This window comes from Rhynchophorus ferrugineus, unplaced genomic scaffold (assembly GCF_030347505.1).
Source record: "Rhynchophorus ferrugineus isolate W39M unplaced genomic scaffold, kcgeb_rfMv2 rfM9, whole genome shotgun sequence".
Lineage (NCBI taxonomy): Eukaryota > Metazoa > Arthropoda > Insecta > Coleoptera > Curculionidae > Rhynchophorus > Rhynchophorus ferrugineus.
Window position 1 is genome coordinate 36,326,413 of NW_027472588.1, and position 24,428 is coordinate 36,350,840.

The following is a 24,428-nucleotide window of genomic DNA, read 5'->3' on the forward strand; positions in this document are numbered from 1 at the left end:
GCATTTAAGAAATTGACTAGACGAGATTGCTTGTGTCCATTATAATCAACATATGGTTCATATTGATTATTTATAGATTCTAAGGAACGGTATTAATTAATTTGCTTTGATTTGGAACTTCAGTGTACACGATATCCTCAAAAAGTATATTTTTTTACATCTAATATATATTATATATTTTTTCAGAAATATAACAAACTTATATCGGTAAAAACCATCAGGAGAGCAGTAGCATCTATAAAAGTTGTTTATCAATTTTTTATATTATCGACTTAAATGGTTTATATATCAGTCAAACCAATAAAAAATAAAATTTCCTGGTAGTAAAACCACTTAACTTATTAATTAATACATGTTAGTACAACTTCTTGAAATTAAACTGTTAACTTTTTCTTTTAATAATTATAATGATGTATTTACTTCAGGTTTTGTTATCAAATGATGTTTCTATGAAAATCAATAACAATGTTAATAGTTCATTATTGCATAAATTATTACGTTAAAGACGAAATTATAAATAGTTATCACTAAATGGGATCGTAAACGGTTAACATAGATCTATTCAAATCCATTATTGGATCAATAATAGAGTTAATGGAATATTCAATGACATAATACCGAACTATTCATACTTAAATGACTATTTTATAATAAATTTTGGAAATTGCGAAACCGGAAACTTTTCAAACAATACATAACATTTAAATATCAAAAATGCCCGTTAGTGGATAATGAATATAATAAAAAATATAATTTACAAGCGTCATAAGAGTCATTCATGTGTAAATTAATAAATCATTTTATCTAACGAATACAAGGAAAAATGAATTAAACAGATTAAAAGGACACAATTTCGTTGGTATGACATTGACGCATATTAAAAAATAATAAATCTCTTTGATGTATTGTCTCAGAAGACGGAGAACGTACAACCGTCGTTTTAAAAAATGTGTTTCATACTTTGAAAAATTATGACAACCCACCAACTACCATCGGAATTCTATTTATAGCTTGCTAACTATTTTCTCGAATTATTTAGCTAAACATTAAAGATTTTATTGCTATAAATTTAAAACTGGAAAATAATGACCTTATATTTTATGAGTTAATTGCATATTTCATACAATTTTCAGATCAATTTAACAGACAATGTCACGCGGTGCAATATCTGGAAAATTACAAAGGTGGACTATATTGGTGGTGTAATTTTTTAACTAATTTTATGAATAAGAAATATCTGACAAATAAATTGATTCTCTTTGTTAACCTGTTCTTGATTTTGATGGTTAGTAATTATCTCTGGCCTTTTTAATTTTCAATTGACAACTTCCATTCTTGTGTGTCGTAAGTTAACTACCAATAATAAATGTAATACTAGCAATAGTTAACACGAATCTTCAAGAAACTTTGAATGTTGTCTACTATCCAGCTTGTTCGTTGCTTTAGGAAACATAATTACCACTTTTAAAGTACGATGTGCATGACTTTTACCCCTCTTCGTAATCTTGCACTATTTACTATTATAACATAGTCAGCGGGAGCTAGATCTGATCTATACGGAGGTTGAAAAACTTTCAATTTATATATTGTTTCACACTTTCACACCTTTCATTTGGAGGTTAAAAAACTAGGTTAAATTTTAGATCAGGTTTGGAATTTATTGAGTGGCTAATAATTCTTCATCGTGACGCTAATATTATAAAATATTACTTAGTAATTAGTTTTTAGTATGTACAATTTTAAAATAAATTAATATAAGTTAATTTGTTAGCAGGTAAGACCAGACCAGCAAAAAAGCAGACATTCTATTGTAAGTACTAGTTTAATTATAGTAACAATAATTAACTTTGATAATATTATACTATGCAAAATTGTTCCAACTAGAGCTATTCAGAATTGGATTGGTTAATAAACAGTAATTAGTTTTTCATGGTTAACTATATTTTTGTGATTTATCCTATTTTTCAGAATATTTAAGATTACGTAAATATTGTAACAAGAACCGGAAAGCTATTTAATAAATTAATTAGTCTAAAATTATTTAAGAGCTCCCTTAATTTACTATTTATTTTATCCAACAAGTAGTTGTATACTTGCGGTTAGTTATTCTGTCATGTTCTAGTGAATAATTACTCTAATACCGTTAAAATGAGAAAATAATGAAGATGTAATACCATTAATTGGTACAAAAATTCATAAAATAAATTACACCGCACAGGATCCACTAAAGAATCTGGAAACGTCTATAAGGCAATCAATCTTGTTTCGCCCGCTTTGCCTCGGGGTTGAAACAAACTTGAACAGGTGCTTTTCAAGTTTTCCACTTCGTTTTCCCTCAATTTAACCCGAGGAATTAGCGCTATTTAAAAGTTCTGACGGAAAACTTTCAAAACGCTATGCAACACTATGCAGTTGATGCCATATTGTTTGAAACTTTAAGAAGTCGTTTCATCTACTGGTCTTTTGTGTAAATTTAATATGATTTCTCATTACTGGTTAATAGTATCAATTTGTTTTGATATGATTAGTTTCGATGACTCATGTACCAATCACCATTTTTATTTGATGTAAAAAGTATTTTATAAATTGGTAAAAAAGCTGTCATCAGTCAATAAAACTCTGCTAAATCAACCAACAATTATAATACAACAACTCGTGTTTCTGTTTATATCTATAAAACTTATAAACTTATTTAATACCACACTTGATAAAGTAAGCCTCCCATAAAAATTAGTAAAAAAACTAAAACAATAAAAAAATATTAACACTTATAACAATTATATTAGTAAAAAAACAATATTATATCAGTAATGTCACTGAAAAACTAATCTAATAGCACTATATATTATCAAAAACAAAAATTATTGTACAAAATATTATTTTTAAAAGTATTTCAAATGTTTTATCCAAATAAGACTTTTGTACTATATATAATCATAAATAGTATGTTTTAAGGTAATTGAAATAATTTAAAATAAATTAAATAATTTTAAATATAAATGATAAATATAAGATGCTATAATGAATATTTAATCAAATATCCTGAAAATAATTTTAAAATATTCATTTTACATTTGATGTATAGATTAAATATGTATATCATCTACTATCATGTACTATCATATATAAAACAAAAAATTTATTAAGGGACATATTTTACCAAAAAGTGGAAATTTATAGTGAAAAAAATTAAACAATCTGTTTCATTGTAATTGATGCTCACAGATGTCATCGATTGAAACAGTAATCAAAAGAATCGATGTTTGGTAAAAACGACTGGATATTACTGATCTATATACTGCAAAAGTCAATTGATCGTTTGTATAATGAATTGTCTCTAATACTTGGTTTAAATTGCTCGTTTCATCGTGATCCCTCATTTTAATCGTGATTTACATTGATCTTTCAATCCCATATCTTCGAATACTGCTACACTTTCGAAGCTACCCATTTATTTCACTCCAGTCGATATTAGCAAGTGCTTTCCAAACTCACCTGTCTCATCTATAGATTTATTTAATTTTATATAAAATCCCTAGAACTCGTGGTACTTATATATGGTTTATTCAAAGATATTTTGTACATACGTCATTTAAATTTGTGACAAAACGTCGCATTGTTGCCGCATCAACTCTGAGCTTTAGTTCAGTTGGGCTTTGATATACAACTAAATTTTAATCGAAATAAAATAATTGAACATAATTTATTTTAATATTATAGTACAGTTAATGATACAGTCACAATAGTTTATAGCTTAGTTATAACTTCTTATCGCTATTGTTTTCAAGAATTTTGCATACGTCTGATAACTAGACGACTTTGAGACGCTTGTTCGTTTACGTGTTCCAACTAATCGAACAGCATTGCGTCTCTTTTTAAGTAGAATAAATTAAAAAGGAAAATATTGTCTGGTTCTAAAACGAATTTACAAATTGCGACAGGCAGTATATTAAAAATCTTGATGACGTATGTACAAAAAATTTGAATAGATGATATACACTTGACAAGTAAGAAAAACCTTAGTAGTTATCATAGCATTTAAATTTTTAACCGCAATAGTCGGGAATAGGATATATTTACTGGAATAACGAGAAATACACTTTCCATCAGCATAAAAATAAAAATATTCCCATTATTTTTCGAATCTTTTTTCGAGGTTTCTTTTTCAATAACACCGTCAGTTTTCTGGTAATGATTTCGATTTCGGAAACTTATCATTCCCTTCTTTGTTTCTTTTTCGATATTTCGTGATGTGACCCATTTCCACTTCCATCTATTCCTTTCCGTTCACTTATGACGCGGCACATTTTTGTGTACTTCCTGGTCCAGAAATAAATATTTCGCCATCATTACCTTGTATGTATGTTTCTTTTTAAAGATGTTGAATAAACATTTCTAAAACTGCTTTCAAACGATATTATACGATAAAATAAAGATTATGAAACCTGCACTTGTTAATATTAAGTCGAAATGAACTGGATGGAATCATAATAGCCAGAATTATAAATAATATTTTATAATTCTTATAAATTAAGAAAATTCATTATTTGTTTCGTATTAAACAGTATCTATAGGTACACGCAATAAGTTTAACATCAACTTAATTCCATTTTACATGCATTCAGATTATTTTGTGAAAAATTCGAATAATTAAAACTGGTTCCGCTAAAATTACTGAAACCTGCAAACTAATGAAATGTGGAGCGTATTGTTTGAAGGTTAGTAATACCCAGAAATCATATAAATCTGTTAATATATGTCAGGCCGGAGATGTATACCTCATTATATGAACAATATGAACTGGCTATCATATCAGTCCGAATTATGAACGCATAGTACAACAAGTACAACATAAATTTTATACCATTTTACACAAATAGCAAGATAAGAACTAGATGGAAAAAAAACTTTAAATATTTTACTGGGGCAAACTTAAGAAAAGAAGTTGATCTTGTATTTCTTAAATCAATTATGTAAAGGATGAAATTAAATTAGCGCGAGATAAACATATTTATGGTAAAAATAAAATATCATAAATCATATCATATCAATAAATGAGCATATATGGTCATGGAACCTGGGAATGGAAGGACTACAAAGAGACAAGGAGGGAGAAAACACATAGGGAAATGGGAACGCACAACTGAAGGGTACAAAAGGTGAACAAATATTATTCTGTTCAAAAATTTTGTTGTTTGATTGCTTGTGACATTTTATTAGATTATATTGGAGAAAAATAATTTTCTTTTATAAACAAATATCACGAATTGTCGCATCCATCTGTTCCAATAGTTTAGAATAATAATTGAAGTGTGTTGTTTCAACAGTTTATTGGTACTGTACGATCAAAATCCTCTCCGAACTCTATACTCATACATATTGAACTCCAGTCAATGGTGCTTCTTATACTCAGGTTTATTTTTAGCCATATACGAAAGTCTTCTTACAGTAATAAAAATATACAATAACCTATAAAAGAATGGAACTCTGAACTGTAACAAGATATTTATAGAAACATTAAAGACTGGCAAGTTTTAATAATACCAATTTTACCAAGTTATCATGCTTTTTTTCCAGAAAATCACTCGTTTACCAATAAAGTACGGAAGAATACTATATAGAAGTTGAAATCATTTTGTTCAAAACGGACCGGCACTGCGAAACTTTTACAGAAACGCGTTTTCTAAAATATTTTTAATTAAAAAGTTTATGATCCTTAGATTGCCTTCCGTTTTTAATCCATAGCACGATGTAAAACTGAAGAACGTGCCTAGTAAACTGTTTCCAGTTATATTTGTTTTAAATAATTTTAATATATATTATTGTAAATATATTCATAATAAAAAATTTTATGATGAATTTTATAGTTTGTATTTACCAAATGATTCGAAAAAAAATGTTTTATATTAATTTAGCCAAAATTGTTTACATGAAAATTTTACTAACATGAAATCTTAAATATTATTTTTTATGTTATGTTATATTTATATGTTTTATATACATATTTTTTATTACTTTTCATGACATGAAATTGTGTGTCCAGTAACACATGTCTCTCGCCTCTTTAAGTAATACACACTTTTAAAAGCAATTAACAACAGCTCTTTTTTTCTTCTGATTTTATCTCAATAGGATCGTTATCAGTTCGGAGAAATTATAGTATAATGGGACAAGCGGTAAGCGTTAGGAGTTTGTTGGATACAGTAGGTAGGTTTTCATTAAACCACTGCCGAAGCTTCCAAGTAATAGTCCATAATTTATAATAGATTCGCATCGGTTCAGATGTAAGTTGATGCGTGGCTTTGGGAACTTTGTGTTAGCGTAATGAATATTTTTTTATTCCTCATCACCAATATATGTAAAAAACCTCCCGATATGGTCTGTAAATCTTCTCTTGAGTTCGACACCAAATCATAGTTTAATAACGCCTCCAAAATACTGCAAACCACTTTGTAAAAAAAGCTTTATAATGAACCTCAAACCAGATACCTATTTTATTGATGAAATATGCTCCCAATTTGTTCCGTATTGTTCCCTATGCCACATAGCCGATGTCCATCAGACAAGCTGTTGACTTCTATGTTAACATGGCTAGAGGTTAAAGAACAAAGGGATAACTAGTTTACTAATTAAGGAAATAATACATACTGATTATTTTTTTATGAAAAATGTGATATTTTAACTATGACTTACTTAATATTTTGGAAATCTAAAAATGTGTACACCTTATGTCTTAAGCTCCTAACGGTCAACATACAAATAACCTGCCTGTTTGATATTTGTGCATGTTGTGCCTATTAATGTAACTATGAATTTTATAGTATTTTTGTTGTAATTGTTGGAGAATGTTCTAAAAAATAAAATTAGTTACACGAACATGTGCATACAGACACATCAAACTATCTAAAATAAAATTGTCTACATTTTTAAAACAAAAAGTATGCTTGACAGTAAGAGAGTTATGATACGAGTACATAGATCTTTAGGGATCAATAAAGATGCCTGACCTATAAAGAAAGTAGATTTTTATATATAAATATAAGATATTTATGTGATAAAATAGGGATGTAAGGACCGCTGAAATGAAGCAATGAATTACTGATTTAAGTCCAGGAATGCTCCAGAGGTGTACTTCTAGGGAAAAGCCAAAGGACAGAGTTGAAATGTAGGAGAGAAATATAGCAAAATTAAGAGCATTAATGCGCAAAGATATAATTAGTTTTAAATGTTATTTAGACTATAATTTAAATTAAATTACAGAATAAAGTAACAGCATATTTATATCAGAATGATAATGTTACAGATGAGAATGAGAATTATGCAAAGCGAGATCGATGGCAATCTATCGTTCCAAATTTAATTGCGAGATTGTTTGATTGCTTACTTGCTATGCAAACGGAAAATTTACTATGAAACTTGATTCCATTCGGTATTAATGAAAATCTACTGCTTTCACCTGGTACGTAATTAATTTAGGTTTCATGAAAATGGTATGACTTGATATGACATCTTAATAATGATAATCTATGAATGTTTACTCTATGTGGAGTTGGAAGGAATATATGATATATGATTTGGTGAATACATTAAGGGGTTTAACAATAAAACTCCTCTATCGGCTTTCTGGAGGTAGCTCAGAGGGCAGAATCAAGAAACCCACCTCTGTAACTTCATTCATTGAAGAATCATTTAATTACGACCTTCTTGCTTGAATGAAATACGCGTATTTGAAAATTTTATGAATCTTGGATATTCATTTGCCCAAAGAGGATTCTCTTCCCATAGTGTGCCTAACAAGTCGATTAAATATTTTCTAAAAGAACCATAAATTAAACATCTCAATTCTCATTAATGATCTTTATGTAATCAGTGTTTTTTTCAACAATTTAGAATGTGTCATTAAAAAGAACCAATAATTCTTTGAATATTGCTAAATTCAACAACTTGTTAGCATTTATAATATTCACCACAGTTTTAACTATATATATATATTTCTGATGTTCGGCTTTCTCACCAAAAAATTAGTCAATATTGACTCATAAGTTGAAAGAAATAAAATATTGTTTCTTTTGTTTTACAGTGTAATTTCAATATTAAGAAAATGTAATCAACTAAGGAAAAAATTATTATGTAATGGAGTTAACGCTGATATAATAATTTTATGTGTTATGATTGTTATATATTAACAAAGTATTTTTCAAAAAGAGATCAAGCAAAAAGAGACATTTTCAAACGAGCGTTGTATCGACACTTTCATAAAGTCACTTTATTAATCGTAGCAATCGTGTGTCCGTCGGTGAGGTTAATATTAGGACCATAGCGTATGATTCAAAGTTAATTGCTCATTAATTTTAACACAATCACGGTATATTGATATCTCCCGGCATAGTTCCGCGTCCATAGTTAGAACTGGAATATCGACGGCCAATTTTCATTAATCGAGTGGTGATGACAATAACGCCTCGCCTTCTGGAGCCGATCCACTTCCGTTCGGAGACGATCTTAAGAGGATTTGTCGGCGCGCAGGAAGCGGTCAGCCGGAGGCTTCCCATTGGACTGCGAGACTTGACGAGAATGGCATCAGCTGTTCATAATTAGCAATTTCGTTGTTGTTTGGTACCGGGGTGTTGTAGGTTAGTCGGCGTTTGTTTAAGGACTATCCCTCCGCCTGTTTCTCGGTCTCGTTTATCGGGAAATCGTATAATGTTTCCTTTGATATTTATAAGCTAAATAGGGTCTTCGTGCTATAGTGTTTGTTGATTTATTAAGTTTTCTTGTTCAGTCATACCTGTTGATAAATAAACAATAACGTAAATATGAACATAACAGACAGTTTTAATTCACATGCAATACTGATTACAGTGTGTGACATAATTCTTCTAACATAAATAAGATTACGTGTTTTGACTTCTTTATTCTCCATTGTTAAAGATATTGGCTATTGATATGGTTGCCTAACATGTTACGTTCCTTAGTAATAGTATGTATACTACATACGCTTAAGAGCTGTGTTACTCCACAACGGCAGCCGATATTCTTTCATACCTATTGCATATTCAGTCATTTTAAAAGAAACATATGAAGACATGAAATTTTAAACTTAATAAAATACAAAGAATACAACTGGATAGCTTGTGCTGATTGTAACGATATTGCTTGTATTACAGGGAAGTTTCACGAAATATTGTTCTTTGTCATATTGTATTTTCTCTGATACTGGGACAGCAGAGAACTGACCAAACAGAACTGAGCAAAAAAAACTGACCTTGTTTGTAATAAAACACACGTCAAATATGAACCTCTTATTCCACAAGAAAACGTGAATCTTCCACTCTGACTCATAAAACTTGATTTAATGAAAAATTTTGTCAAGACCATGGATAAAAATGGTAAAAGATTTCTGTATTTGGAAACTTTTTTCTCTGAATTAAATGATGCTAAATTGAAAGGAGGCTTTTTTTGGTCCACAAATAAGGAAACTACCAATAACACTAATAAAAAAACAATGAATTATCTAACATTAATACTTTTTATAAAAGGAAACCTCGAAATATTCTAATCTTTCATCTGATATTTGACCTTCTGTCACCATCTGATATTCAAATGTACAAGATGAAGGCAGTGTGCAAAAAAGGATAACGATAATGAGTTGAACGATTATGAGTCGAGTGATCTCAATAGAGATCTTGTTTTGTCAGAGGGGAATGAGAACTTCTTGAGTCAAAGTTAGATAATATATATTCTTCTGCAAAATATTGTCAGAATTTCTGATTCTTTGTGCATTCAACCACATGATTCTTCAACAATTTAAAATTTTAATGGAATGTTCTTAATTACTCACCACTTCCTTTAAAATGAAACTTTCAACTACTGTATATGAAGAACTATTGATATTCTTCCTTATCATATTCATTTTTATTAACCCAAAAATAATAAGAGATGAACTGAAGAACTGAAGATGACATTTTTTGTAGATGGGGTAATTTCAAACACAATTATAATTTCGTTCATAAAACTGTGGAAATAACAATTTTATAACCTGTATACGTGTAACTGGCAGATATTTACGAAATATATCATGCATATTATAGGGACTTAAATATTTTAAATCAATTGAAAAATATACACAATTCTAATTCGTACTGATTTGTTTTTAAAGGATCGTTTGAAATACAACAATGAACTTTTAATTAATATAGCGAATAAACTGTACGTATAAATATCCTTGAATGTTTTCATCCGTAAAACATTTATATTATATCAATTAAATCTTTTTAAAATAGTTAAGTATAAATTCAGATAATTTGCATATTCGTAACCTTAATATAATATAATATGTTAATAATTTAGAAGGTACTGAATTTATACTTATAATAAAGGAAAAATAAAAATGTATTTGTATATTATAGAATTGTTTGGAATCAATATCGATACTAAAAAATAATTCACCAACTGAAATAGCAGCTAACCAAATAATGTACATTATTGCTTAAGAACTAGAAAATATATATATATGCTGAAAGATTACTACTTTTAATGGTTTCGGAATCTGATATATGAGCAAATAGTTTATCAGACTGAAAATAATTGATATTAATAGTCTTTATTATGTACATCCTAGGTTATAATACTGAACTATGTAATAAACAATTTATTACGTAAACAGTTTCATACATTTAATAGAAACGGAAGTTTAAGGAAATGAATATTAGTAGTTTGGAGTATGGTTAATATGTACAATATGTGTTATATGTGATAAGAGTTTTGGTCTTACCTTCACCATGTGTCATACATGTTACAGGTACCTTCATAGTTGTCAATTATTAGAGCACCAGTAATTATATTTGATTATCTTGGTGTACAATTCTTTATAACTATGATCAAACCACTGTTTGACTTTGGGGGAATTATTTTCAAACAAAAATGTGTTTCATTAAAGCTATAACTTGTAAACTAATTGTTGGAATAATCTAAAGATCCAAGCACGTAGAACTGAAAGTGGGAGCACATTAAAAACGAAGAAATTAAAAAATAAAAGTTGGTTAATTGGAAGGAAATCTCAATTAACCGTACATAATAAGTTGCTGTTGTATAAGATAATTCTAAAACTAATATGAATCCAGCCCATCCAATAAAACAGTCAATGTACGTCCTCAATTTGATTAACACATCGCAATGTTGCCGCATTAACTTAGAATGTTGGTGGACAATTTTTGTTGGTTTATAACTTTATTCTAATAATTATCACTAATGTTTTGAAGAATTTTGCACACATTTGGCAACATGTTTCTACTCATCAGACAGTTTTATGTCTCTTTATCACTAGGTTAAACGAATTTTACATTGTTAGAAACTAAAATTGGCACTATATTTACCGTCGCAGATGACGTTCATTTGCTGTTTTATTGGGCGGGCTATATGGACATTTATGGGGATGTTCCGTGAAAAGTAATATAAATAAAATACAAATTACAAGAACCTAAGAAGTGTGTCCTGATACTATAGGAATGATTATTTTTATTGATATCGTCAGGTACCGATTGTTATTCAGGATATTATGAGAATAGCAAATAGACATAAGGAGAGACATACTCTCATACTATTACCAAAGTATGACAACTCTTGGATAACAGTCGAGCAGGATCCCGACTCAAAAGAATCAAACAATTTGATCTTGTACTATAGTAAAGTGTATTTAACAGAAAAAAAGCAACAGTGTTAATATATGAACATACAGAGACTAAGCATATAATGATGGGTTCTTCTAGGTATACGGAAGACGCATAGCTTTCAAGGCAAATATTAATAAAGAAATTAAAGGCCTTACAACAGTGATGCCATCTATATGACATACTGTAATATAACTTTACCATAATCCTTTTAAATGAGCCACATACTAATGGCTTAATTTAACTTATAATTACTAAATAAAAACCTATAAAGTAAGATACGACTATTGCGAAGTCGTGGCACATAACTGAGTGACCGAAAATGATTTATATGCTGATGAGACCGCGACAAAATTGTCTATGCATACCCTAGAAATAATCTCGTTTAAAATACTACTTTATAAACGAATTTACGTCAAAATTGTGTACCTCCGTCATAAAACTTTTATCGAACTTTGGACGTTTCGCTTCGGTCGCCCGTTCAAAAATTTCGCTTTCCGTTAATATAATTAAAAATTCGACAAAACGAACTTCGCATTCGCTTTCCTCCAATTTGTCTGATACCGATAACGTGGCTTTGTTTGCGAGACATTTCGAATACAAAGTTCTTAACACCGCTTCTTAATACTTCAGTTTGTTTATTCGTTTTCGTTATACATTCAGTCATGGCGAATTAAATTATTATATATGATAAATCGTATAGAAATTATCCTGTTAAACTAATAGAAAATTGACAATATTTATTTATGACAATTTTGCTCTTTATTCAATTATCAAATAATATACAAGTCATACAAGTATGCGTGATGTCTATATATGTTTCTACAAGATTCAGATGTCAACTAGACAAAGAACAGAAGAAAAAAGACAAAAGTGTCAATGCAATCTCATCATGGATTATGAAAAACCCATATATAATATCTGGTTTATTGTAAATCCAATAGCTCGGTGGACTTACTCATTAGGTTAAGGGGTTAAGATTAACAATGTGATTTTATTAAGTTATTACAGCCACGTATGTGTGTTATAGCAAACATATATTTCAAACATTTCCAACAATACCTACGTATTATCAACTTATGCACCAAATAGTGTCACTGAAGTTAAGTTAAATAAAAGAAACTAAGCAGAGATCTAGTTGAAGAATACATAGTGCTGCATCATCAAATGCGTATAACTTAACATATGCATTTGATGATATAATATGGTATATTTTTTGTGTTGGAGTAAATAACAGTGTTGACATTTGAGGTTGTTTTTTTTGTTTTGTTTACTGTATATATGAAACCCTAATGATTTTGCTTAACTAAATGCCCTGTCAAATACATTTGTATCTGTATCTCCAAATTATCATCATACAATTTATCTGTAGATTTTCCATCGAAACAATTTTGTTTTATCTTAGCAAATGATTGATTTGAGAGAATGTTTACTCATTGTCGTTCAATATTCTACCACATTTCATAGTTAGTGTGTCGGGAATACTCAATCACTTCAGTTCTATACAAGTTCTATTATTCTTTTTAAAATTATTGTTTCAATTACGGTTACACAGTACAGCCATTATCGACGAATCGATTGTTGGAATATTTAGCTTATTTGCATTAACAAATCCTATTTAAATTTTTTCATTTATCTTTTTTTCCGTTAGTCGCACAAAATCATTTTTTAAACTGTAAAATGCAAGATAAATAATTCAATTTAAATCGAAGTGTGCTAAAACGTTCAAATGTTAGGTTATGGTAATGGTTAGGCAATCGTAAGTGAGGTCAATGTTTTGTAGCGCTTCTGATAGGTGTTTGTTGAACAATGAACATGGAATATATTTGATAATATTTTCATGCTGCTTAAACTATGATTGAACCGATAACTGATATGACGAGTGTTGGGTTTTGCTGCCACTTTTTCCGCAGTGGTCTGATGTTGTCTGGTCACAATTCCTCTTATTGTTCATCCTATCGATCGATCCCTATCCACTCTAAAGGATTTAGAAAATATATTTAGAAGCATATTTTTTTACGTATATCTGTACAAAAATTTACTTAATAATATTTTTAATACACTAGCATTAATATATCCATAAAAGATAAAATAATAATTAGTTTACTACGATATTTTCGAAAATAATACCCAGTAAATCTGGATTATAAGCAATTTCATGAAACTAACTTAATAATTCCAGACATCATTTTTCAATACTGTCAAACTTCTCACAGATCCATTGTATATTTTTTGTATTCTTGTTTGTTATGGTACGCAACTCAAGTAATATGATACTAGAGAAAGTTGTGGTAAAGTTTCGTTAATTTTTTTGTTAGATGAAAAATGTTATTGAAAATCTTATTAAGTTTATTGGAAGAGCTGAATAATTACAATATAATTAATTTTTTAACAATACATTCTAAATTATTTACTCTATAGTTATATACTCATTATACAAAATTACAATAAAGTTTTGGTATGATCTATTTTAAATAATTTCATTCGAATATGACAATTTACCTTCAAAAGAATTAAACATTTTCTAGACATTTACATTGTATTTTATTAGTAGTGGTTATTATTCGAGTTATAAAATTCTTCATATATTATCTTTACAAGTATTTATTTTTGATATCCAATAATATAGTAATTTCTTGTCTGTTGCAAGCTACAATTATAAATTACCTAATTGAATTTTTGGTGTTGGTATGTTTGAACTGCCTGTTATTATGGTATTTTAATGTATTTACATAATAATAGGAACCTTCTACTAATTAAATATGTAAACTATAGTAGCGAAATTTTATACCAGCATAATCAGTTGTGAATATCCATCTATGCGGAAGCCAGTATTCTATTAGTAAATTCGTTGCGGTATTTATTAAAATACAGGGTGGTCTAAAAAGTTATTTAAAAAATATAAGAAAAAGGCTATTATACTTAGAAGTGTTTGTTTTTCAATGAATTTAGTTAATTACAGTTTTTTACTGATATCCCTTTTAAAACATAGACAATCCAGATATATCTTTATATTTTATACCTTATTTAGACTGGATTATATTATTTTTCTTAGATCTTTTAATTGTACATGAAGAATATAAAAAAAATCGTAAGAGTTTCTCTTACATTTAGGACTCCTTGGAAACGAGAATATTTGAAATCAGTTCTGAGAAAGCATAATAAATAATTCATTTTCAGGAATTTGAAAACCTTCTGAAATTAAGTGTTACTGCTGTTCGGCATGGTTCCTGCTGAATGTAAGTGTTCCTGCTAATATGAGTGTTGAAATATGTAAATAAACCATACACATCAGAAACTAAAATATAGAAACAACATATTTTCCATGTTAATTATAAAATGAAACGTTTATAATAGTGTGCAATAATACGTCAAGCATCATTTTTACGCCCTACACAACAGGACAATACGAATCCACTTAATGATTAATTGAAATGGTATAGTTTGAAGTCTCCTTCTGAAGCATCGCACTGTCGCTCTATCCACTTAATCGACTACTAAAGCCACCAGTAAACTATGCATAGATTTTTTTTATTGAGGACAGTTGAATTTTAATCTATGAAGTGTTTTTACAAATTGCTTTTACAGATTTTGAGCAATTAATTCATCGTAAATATTAGTTCTTTGCTTACTTTACTTTTAAACACTGCATCAAAAGCCTTTGTTGAAAACCTAATGCAAATAATATAATGCTAATGTCAATAAACTAAGGAAACAAGTTATTTTTACCGTGGTGTAGAATTTTATATCCAAGTAATATATTTTACTTTCATTAAAGAGTATATTTACCTTTTTACGATTAGTTCTTGATCCATAGTTGCTGTGTTTTTATCTCATATTTCGTTGTCAAGGCGTATGGTGCACATATTTTCTTATAAGATTGTACCGATTTCCTCTATATATTCTCACTTAATAAACCAAAGATTTAGTATCCATTCCTTGCTCATATATTCTAACCAAATTCTCGTGTATATTCCGAAAAATTACATAAATATCTATAACACAAAACTTAGACGCTCTACAATATGATTTGCTTCACTCTATCTTGGTCAATATTGTGTTATAAGCCAATATCCCAAAAGTGTCATTCAGTCACTGTCACTACCTAAGTCACTGTTCAAGCCAATCACTAAATTATTAATTTCTAATAAAGGAAATAGTTAAAAAAATTTACCATTTATCAAATTCTTCTTGCTTATGTCTGGATGGAGTTTATGCGAACCAAAACATATATTGTGGAGTATGCTCTTTTCTATATCCTCAAACATTGTGACCATCCTTTGGCTCACCCTAGATCAATTTCATTGCAATGAATATGCCTTGATAGGGAGAAAGGCATGGCTCTGTGGCCACATTGTTCAGCGATCTAACCTTCAAAGTATCTTTTTTTGGGCTTATTTCTAAAAAAAAAGGAATTACATAAAATACAGTCAAAAATTTTTATTCTATTTTAACCAGCAACAATTATAATTATTTCACTGTTCGGCATGGTATCTTGAAGAATTAATTTATATTTCAAATCATCCCTTAATTACAGGACTTGTCGATCCACTTTTTGGGATCTTTTCCACAAGTGTACTATGGTCAAAATATAATACATGTAGTTTTATTTTATGAAATAAATTATATATCTGGATTATTTTTTTATTGTTCTGTTAGAATTCCACAATCTGCCTAATAGGCGATACGTATTTAATGGTATTTATTCTATATGTCTATTAATCAAGTTGGATGGTAGCAAATATTTAGAAAACCCTGAAAAGTATAGCGGTCCAGTCCTTGCTAAATAACTTCAAAGTATACAAATAGTTGTATGTACATTCCCATAAAATTTAAAGAAATATCCTCTAACTCCTAACCTTTCAGGAGTTATCACATCTATAACATACACAAATATTTAATTACTTTAAACAAAAAAATATGTGAAAAGATAGTAAAGATAGGCCATGGAAATTTGAAGGTTTCCGTCGATTTCCTCGGGTTCCACCATCAGATCCTGACTTAGTTCCAATGGGACCACCTCGGAAGTGCACTGTGAAAATCGGTTCATAATTGAGGGAGAAATCGGTAGACATACATAAAAAAATATATACAGTAACACAGAACTTCTTTTGAAATCGTAAGTATAATCAATACCTTGTTGTCTTTAGGATAATTTAGATCTACGCTTTGTAAGCCAATACATGGGTTTAGTTTAAGATCAAGTTGTTTATGCTTTATTAATATATGTTTCATCTAATTTAAGAGTTAATCCAGAGTCAGAAGTCAGATTATCTGCTTACAGGAGCTCATGATGATTAATATTTACTAAAGGACAAGTTCTTCTAAGCAGGGTGAACGCCAGGTGAGAAGATTTGGTCTCATATGCAATGATTTTAACTACAAATTGATTTTACTGAAATTAGGTTGGTGGTTCTTTATGACGGCAGCTAAGATATAAAAATAAATTTATTTTTGTAAGACTATAAATCATATTTTATTACAAAAATTGTTGACTCGTTTAGGCTTTACACCATATTTTGAATATCATTATTACAGTAATGTACGCGATTATTATAACAGACATTTTATTATAACCGATGTCTTATAATATAAAATTTGATCCCGCAGCTCGATAAGCCCAAAGTTTTTAATCTGCCCATTAGCAGCTTAAAAACACAGATCATGTTCGGGTTATTTAGTGTAAAATAGGCAAAATCGCGCGGCATTACCAAAGTCATTTTCGTCGTTGACGACATTCTCCGAATATAAAATTCGGCTACATATCTTTATTTACTACTTCATATTCCGAATAGATTATAGCCGAAGGACAGAGCACGTCGAAGAATATCTTAGTAGATTTAAACATTTTTTATTCATATTTCATCGTTGTTCTCATAATGGCTTTTTTGAATTTCTGGGGGCTTGTTTCAATCAATTATGCGCGATCTGTTTTGATTTACGACCCATTACGTCTCGTGTTGTTGAAGATTTATTATAGTTTTAATCACGAGATGGTGTAAATATTTTAGTACGGTTTTATCAGATAGGAGCAAGCGTAATCTAATAATGCTCGAAGAAAATTCCGTAATATTATAAGAAAAAAGTATATCTAATAATAATGTAGTAAGGCCTTTTCTGGTGAAATGCAGTGATGCTGCTTGATATCAATATAAAAAAATTACTTCGGTTTTCTAGAAGGAAATCAAGAAGGAAAGTGTTGGGAAATATCGACTGAAAATGACTATCGACTTCGAGTAATTAACTAATTTTTACTAGCGATGTATATATATATATATTTTATGTTCTGGCTTTGAAAAATAAAAATAATTTTGAAAATATATATATATATATATATATATATATATATATATATATATATATATATATATATATATATATATATATTACAGTACAGTGTCCAGCTGTATTTTTTCCCTTCAAAAATAATTTTTTTCCCATTAACACAAGTTGCTTCATTCAAAATGCTATAATTCACAAACTAATGATCCGACAGCTGTCAAATTTATACACGCATATTTTGAGGGCTAGGGCTAACTAAAAAATATATGGATTTAATTCTAGTAGCTCCATCTATGTGTCAGGCCGGGGATTTTTGGATTGATGATTCGATTGACGGACTTGTTATTGTGTGATTAAAGTTTTTATATCATAGATAGGTTGTTATATCATAGATTGAACTCTTCAAAAGATATTCCGAATATGACACATATGATATGAATATTAATAATATCTGGAAAAAATATATACAGAAATATATTTAAAATGATATCAAACAAAAAGACAAACTGTCGATATTAACGGACTATAGTAATAACAATATGTATATTATTTTTAATGCGTGCTAAGCAATCAATAAATCTTTGCAGAGATTTTAGCGCTGCAAACACACAACTACCGTCAATTTTCGAGTTATTAAAAGTTGATTAAAGTTTTAACAAGCTGTGACGTGTTCAGATTTAACAAGTTGGGAATCTTAAGGATTCCGTAAATCTACAGCAGAAAACATTCAATGTGCTCCATGTCGCTACATCTTAATTGTACACTTCATGCCCTAGTTTTAAAGTTACCGAATACTAGTTATAAATAATTTAAAATAGCCATGATGGCTGTTTATTATGTTCTAATGTATTTAATTTTCGAATAATATATTTCGTAAAAATAAATCATTTCAATGCAATTAAATCAAAGAGACAAAATAATTTTATGAATTTTGAGAGTTTATTTTTTATGTAAAGTTACATGCTGGAAAGGTATATTATAAATTATGTTCACATACGGAATTTTCCTAGAATGAACTATGAAGTAGGCTATTTTTTTTGTATGTAAAATCCATACGTTTACACTTCATAGCATTCAATGTTACTTTAAGTGCTACTGTATAAAAGTCTTTTTCAACAAATTACATTTGTTTAATTATTAAACAACCGATATATAGAAATAACGGAAAACTCTATGCATAAAATTTGCATTTGCATCAGTATATAAAGTGATATAATTAATTTTGATTGTTGTTGATTTTGTCATAGCAGTTTGTTGTATTTCCTAGTCCCATCCCATCTAATAAATCTCTATCTATCTAATAAACCTTAGCCCTAAATATGAAAAATAATACATAATAGTTATTAATCCTATTTCATTTCAGTATTTTTATCACAGAGAGAAAGAACCTAATACAAACAAACCAGTTTGGATTTATTAACAAGCATTCAATAATTGACCAGGATCACAGATTAACAGATGTTATTGAAAAAGCCTACAAAGTTAAAAAAGTATGCTCAACTATATTCTTAAATGTAATACAAGCCTTCGATAAGGTTTGGCATGAAGGCCTTGTTCATAAACTACAGAAAATGTTACCAAAACAACACACCGAACTATTAAAATCCTACATTATAACCAGAATGTTTAGAGTCAAACAAGAAGAAGCTTACTCTACAATAAGAAGCTAAAACATGTGTACCACAAGGAAGTGTACAAGCACCAATGGTTTATCTACTCTACACTTGTGATATTGCGATATATTATCTTCGATTATAGCTGTCGGAAACAATAGTGAAGAAGCCTAAAGAAAATTACAACAAGCAAGTGACAATATAAATAATTTGACACGAGCTTGGAAAATAAAAATTAATAAAAGTAAATCTGTGCATGTACAGTTCACCTATAAACAAACCGTACAAGCACCAATAACATTAAATAATAATATCATTCCATATAGCAGCATCGCTAAACATCTCGGAATGAATCTTGATGCAAAACTTCGCTGGAAGGAACGTATAAAGAAGAAAAGAAAATAACTGGAATTGAAATATAGGAAAATGTACTGGCTAATTGGAAGAGAATCACAATTATCAATGCATAATAAACTGCTATTATATAAGCAAATACTGAAACCTATATGGACATACGGAGTCCAATTATGGGGATGTTCTGCTAAATAAAATACACATTTTTCAGAACAAAGTCCTGAGGAGTATTGTGGGCGCATCCAAATACTATAGAACTGACTACCTATATGGAGACCTTCAGATACTCACAGTAAGTTAAGAAATCAAGAGAATTGCAAGGGGGCATGAGGAAAGACTCCGTTCTCATGAGAATATTGAAATATTGCAGCTTTTGGATACCACCAGGACAGGACACAGACTCAAAAGTATCAAACCATCTGATCTTGTGTAGTGTTATCTAGTGAGGTGCATATAATAAAAATACAGCAATGACATGTATAAACATTATTTCACCAGAGACTGAGATAGGGTCGATGGGTCCTCCAAGTTATATACCTAGATTTAAGTTATGATAAAGAGAAATTGTAGGTTAGTCGGAAATGACTAGTCACAATGTAATAATTAAATAATTTAAAAAAATAGTATTTTTGTAATAAATATCATCATGCGTAAATATAGAGGCGTGTTCCAACATTCGAATATTATAAAAAAGCGAATAAAACACTAAATTTAATAATGAAGATATTTCTTAATTTTAAATACAAAAACGAAACCATTAAACGAAAAAATCTCAATATTCATATTAAACAGATCTGGTCTGGGATCGGGGAAAATTACTCAAAAGAACCTTTCTTAATTTTTCTTGAATCTAATCTATAATTATAAGCACGAAAAAAGAGATAATATTATTATTCACGCTGAATGAGTTCCTTTGATATTTTAAAGGAAAAAAAACATTGAACGCTGCTCGGTAAACGAGTCTAATATTTAAGAATTTTCAAATTTAATTAAGAAGATATCAAAGTAGAACTTGAAACGGTTTTGAGTTTTGGTTTTGTACATTCAAATAGACGTATAGTATACATGTTTAAGTGCAATTTAGTTCGATAGTTCGATCTACAGTTTATAAATATTATATTATGTTTTGTTTGAACAAAATATCGTGACTATATCATTAATAGCTCTCCATAATTTTATCTGTTTCTATTTATTTCATTATTTACTCTTATTCTGTATTTGTTCTCGATTATTTTTATTGGTCCCCAGTATTTTCTTTCCTATAATAGTTTATGTCATGTTACATTATGATTATTTTGTAGGTTCTTGTTTTAGCCTTTTTTAGAAATGATATATAAATATTCTCATATCTCTATTCCATCTCGATATCCTAACGTCATAATCCCAAGATAGAAGACACCTGTTAATCTCTTCAAATTCTAGGCATCCAATTTTTTGTTCTTATCCTGTGGAAGTACCGTCAATCTTTATTTTTTCCGTCATTAAAATTCTTGTACTTTTCTCATTAATTCTTCTAGCGTGTTATCTAGTATATATCCCCATTTAAATAACATATTATTACTAGGTCATTTACAAAGCTAAAAAAACCCTAATCTCACTCAATATGTTGAAAAATGTTGCCAAATGCTTATGTTCATTATTGCAGTGGTTTTGGTTTACGTCAATGTCATCCTTATTATTTGGCTGGTATACGAAACTAATAAGTCTTCGATTACTTCTAATGATCTGTCCTTGTACATGTTATATGTTGAATGGTAATCACAATTTGCAACCATATATTCGATATTTATTCTAGTCTTACCAGCTGTAAATATTTGTTATAGTTATTTATTATGTTAATTCAATGTCTGCTGATTTTTTGCGTTGTGGCTAAATGTTCTTTTAATTCCTCCCAGATTATTTAATATTCGCCATCTTGTTCTATTTACTTAAACATAAGGCAACATAAGTTTTTTTCAAACATTTTATTAAACAATACATGTTGTTATCAGTTTAGGATGAAAAACCCTGTAGCAAACGTGCTCATTATATATATATATATATATATATATATATATATATATATATATATATAATTATTATTATAATTATATAATAATTATTGTATATAAATCTGTATTTCAAACGTTTGGTTTTTTAAACAACTTAGAAGTTGCCTTATAGATATAATAAACTTGATGCTTCACGCTTATTATTTTTATTATTAGAATACATTTTTTGTTTTCTAGAAATATAACCATTTAAGATAGACTAATATAAAGTGGCAGATGAAATTTTGTTGAAACGTCAAACCCTAACATTCTTCAACTTACCCTTATAATTAGATCAACACGCTAAACAAACTCAAAAACATTTCCGAGGCACAACAATAATATTGGTCCAAAAACGCGTTGCCTAAAAACAATGAGGAAAAAAAAACGGAAAAAGGTAAACGAGAAAAGCGGCTATTTGGTGCTTGTTTAGAATTAGACCTATGTTATCGGCCAGCCTTTTAGTCCGGCCGGTGTATCCCCTTTAAACGATGTGATAATTCGATTGATTTACTCCAATTGTACCTTTCGCATTTGTCCTGTTGATTTAACTCAGATTAGAGAACTATTCAATAGTGTTAAACGAAATTAATTTGTTTTTTGTAGTCTATCTTTTATAAAGTTATTTATTATTATATATAACACATAGCCTGAAAAATCCCGCGCCTAACACATAGATGGCGCTAGCTTTACTACATTCGCCACTTTTTCAGATAATAATAACCTTCAAAAGAAAGCTGTTAAAATTTCATGATATTCCACTCATAAGTTTGTGAGTTATTGTGTTAAGGGTGACACTACTTTTGTTATTTTAAAAACAATGGAATAAAAACAATTTCGTGTTTTAATTTTTGTACTGCTTCTTGATAAGAAAAAAATACTGTTCAAGGGAAGCAATAGCTTGAAAAGTGTTATAAGGACTCCGCTTCATCAGAAACAACAATAAAACGTTGGTTTTGTGACTTCAAACGCGCTTGTAGAGATAGCGATGGCGGTAACACCAGAAAACATAAAAAAATTCACAAAATCGTTTTGAACGATCGGAAAATGAAGTTTCGTGAGTTAGCTAACATCCTAGAGATATCAAAATAACGCGTTGGTTTTATATAGCATGAGCATTTGACTATGAGAAAACTGTGTTCAAAGTGGGTGCCGCATTTGCTCACTGTTGACCGAAAACGAAAACGTGTTGATGAAAACGTTCTGAGCAGTGTTTGACCATGTTGAAACGGACCAAACCCGAATTTTTGCATCTATATGTGACAATAGATGAAACATGGATCCATTACTTTGTTCCAGAATCAAACTGATCGTCATTTGAGTGGCAACTGGTGGCACGCTTATTTTGAGACAAAAGATAAATCGTTATAGAAAAGTGGTATTGAATGTTAGAGCGGCGCTGGAATGATTATGAGGCTTTTAATGGAGATTACGTTAATGGATAAAGCCAATTGAACAAAAAAAAACACATTTTCTTTGTCACGACTAGAACTTTTCAGCCCATGTGATTTTATAATATAACATATAAACATTTCTTTAAAAATAAGGAATTATTGGAATGGATTCTTATTAGGTAAATGGACTAAATATTACATGGACCAAATCGTACTAATATTTTAAAAACTAAAATAAAATATTAATCAATCCATTCAGTTCTCCAAAATATTACGATTAAAATAGTTTGAAAAAAAAATATCTTTTAAATCCCAAGACGACTGAATCTACTTGATTTCTGAGACATTTTGGTTACTGTGTTCTAATTCAAATTATTCAGGCGGTTTTCGTTAGAAAATATATATTGTCTATATAATAATATTATTTATTTTATGCCAATTAATACGCTTATTATTACGCTTATAAATTAATGTATTATTTAAAATATGCTTTCTTTCATATGTGTACATTTTCCTTTTTAAGTCCTACAAATATCTTCTTTAACTTCTGATTTTATCACTGCACTTTTAGCAAAGTTAATACCCTTTCTCTCTCCATACAGTCTGACTATATGCACATTTTTACACAATGTATATTCTGGGAAATTACAGATACAAATCATATGCACTCTATGCCATATTTATCGCTGAAAATTTGATCCTTATTTCGAATTTGTCTGAATGCTATACATCTATTTTAATTATACGTTCATCTTTAGTCCTTTCAGCTCTCGGGTGGGCCCAACTAATCATCCTGTCTTGGTAATTGTCAGCAAAACCAAGCTATTGGTTTGTCACTATTCAATTGTCACCCTACCGTACGTATTCAGTTCTTTTGATTCAATACCGTACGTATTCAGTTCTTTTGATTCAATAGAAATATTTGTGTTAGTCCCTACATTTTTCCGGAAGCATCGTTACCCATTGCTACTAATACAGTAATAAAAATATATAGTTTTGAATATTTTGCATCGCTAACATATTAATGCTCTTGTCATTTAGCTCTATATAAAAATATAGGGATATTTCATGTTGGTAACATTGACG

General features: G+C 29.3%; 1 protein-coding gene across 2 annotated transcripts in view; it reads left to right on the top strand.

Annotated features, from left to right (window-relative positions):
• Nucleotides 1–24,428, top strand: part of Dh44 (corticotropin-releasing diuretic hormone 44) — a 124,487-nt gene that overhangs the window by 44,128 nt on the left and 55,931 nt on the right. Inside the window, exon 2 of one of the 2 annotated variants that reach the window (XM_076414705.1) lies at nucleotides 1,772–1,810. The exons of the other annotated variant lie outside the window; for it this stretch is intronic. The gene's annotated coding sequence lies outside the window, so the exon portion shown is untranslated. The remainder of the gene's footprint in view (nucleotides 1–1,771; nucleotides 1,811–24,428) is intronic. 2 annotated transcript variants of the gene reach the window in all.